The sequence below is a fragment of the Glycine soja genome, chromosome 8, assembly GCF_004193775.1.
Source record: "Glycine soja cultivar W05 chromosome 8, ASM419377v2, whole genome shotgun sequence".
In the NCBI taxonomy this organism is placed as follows: domain Eukaryota; kingdom Viridiplantae; phylum Streptophyta; class Magnoliopsida; order Fabales; family Fabaceae; genus Glycine; species Glycine soja.
Window position 1 is genome coordinate 21,159,241 of NC_041009.1, and position 2,349 is coordinate 21,161,589.

Here is a 2,349-nt window from a genome sequence, read left to right on the forward strand (position 1 = left end):
CCTTGTAAAAATCCTTTTATAAGCAAAGATCCACAAGAGATGTACCCTCCCTTGTTCTCTTTGAACAAACAAGTGGATGTACCCTCCACTAGAACTGATCCACAAGAGATGTACCCTCTTTTGTTCTCAGTCAACAACCCAAGTAGATGTACCCTCTACTTGTACCACAAAGGATGTACCCTCCAATGTGTTAAGACAAAGTTTTTAGGCGGTTAGTCCTATGAAACTTTGTGAAGGGGGAAACAAAAGAATTCTCAGGCGGTTAGTCCTTTGAAATCTTTTGTTTTAGGGAAAGGGAAGAATCAAAAGAATTCTCAGACTGTGTCATTTTGAATTCTTTGACAAGGGAGAAGGGAGACACAAAAGAATTTAGGTGGTTAGTCCTTCGTTCTTTTGGAAAAGGGAGAAGAGAGACACAAAAAGAATTCAGGCGATTAGTCCTTGGCGAATTCTTTTTGGCAAAGGGAGAAGGGAATGAAAAAGATGAATAGCACAAGTTTTTTAACAAAGATCTTTTCTTGGAAGAAAAAGTTTTGAACAAAAACTTTTAGAAGATGAAGAGAAGATGAAATAAGAAAGTTCTGAAAGAAATGAAAGAAGATATTGAAAGATAGAATGGTTGAAAGAGATGATAGATCTGAATGAGATTATTAAAATGTTTCATGCCAAGGTCACATATAGTTTCTTGATGACTCAAGTCAAAACTTGTAACTCTTGGCAATTCCTTTAAAACTAATCACTTAAAAAAGATATGACTTTTGAAAGAATCTTCAGAAACAAGTCACTTGAAGAAATGTGACTTTTGGAAATGAATTCTTCGAAAACAGTCACTGGTAATCAATTACTATAAAGGTGTAATCGATTACACATCAACAGATGTGACTCTTCATTTTGAATTTTGAAAATCTTAACGTTTTAAAGCCACTAGTAATCGATTACTATAATCTAGTAATCGATTACCAGAGAGTAAAACTCTTTGGTAATGATTTTGTGAAAACTTCTTGTGCTACTCAATGTTTTGAAAAACTTTTTTAATACTTATCTTGATTAAGTCTTCTCTTGATTCTTGAATCTTGATCTTGATTATTCTTGAATCTTGAATCTTGAATCTTGAATCTTGATTCTTGATTCTTGAAATCAAATTTCCTCTTGATCCTTGAAGTGTTCTTGACTCAATCTTGAACTCATTCTTGAATGTCATCATCTTTGTTATCATGAAGTGATCTTGACTTTTGAGCTTTTTGTCATCATCTTTGTTATCATCAAAACTTCTTGAATCAATCTTGATTCATCATGAAGCTTGCTTCTACACTAAACGGGTTTATTTTTTTTTAACTCGCCCCAGTCTTGCATAACCTGTGGGTTTTGTGGGTAGCACTCATTCACAAAAATAAAATTAAAAAATTATGAATTGTATAAACAAACTATTCTAAATGCACATCAAGTACACAAGTCTAGATTTGGTGAAGTGTAAAGTCTAAATCCAAACAAGTCCAATTGCAAATAATACAAATAGATAGTTCATTGAATTTTCAAATAACACGACATCAAATAATGTTTAACCCCATCATTGATGTACTTAGTTGCACCAATTTTCCAATCTTTGTGTAGTACTTACCTTGCACCTCAAATCCTAGCAACCAATTTTTGGTACATATCAAAGATTGCATATTATCTAGAAGGAGACAACTTTGGTATTTATTGACAACACAAGAACCCATACTAAAAGTAGATTCAGATGCAACAGTTGTTTTGAATACTTAGAATGTCACATGCTAACAATGAAAGATCCAAAAACCTAACTTGATTCTCCTTTCAATAATTCAAAATTTCAAGATTCGGATGATATGCCAAAGACAATTTTTGCTCTTCCAAATAAATATCCAATTGAGAGGTTCCATGTTGTGATATGTTATCATTCCCAAACTGGATGAACTCCTACACTAGTTACACAAAATGAAAAATTAAATATTAAAGAAATAACACAAGTAATAAAGTAAGTGAGCAATTAAGTTTGGAAAAAAATATAGACTTACATCAGTTAATGCAACTTGTGGTGTTGACTTTCCTTTGGCCAAGGAAGGATGAGCTTGAGATTCTTGTTGCCCTTTTGTAGTTGTCTCTTTCTTAAAATTGTTGACATACTCTTGAAAGAGAGAATGCAACTTGTGCTTCAACACTTTCATTTTTCTTGGCATGATACTTCACTAAAACCAAGTTTTATATAAAAAAACTTCAAAAATGACATCTTATAGCGAGGATCAAGAATGGTCCCAAGAGCAAGCACATCACAATAATCACTCCAATATCTATCAAACTTGTCTTTCATTTTATCTACCATTTCTGTAA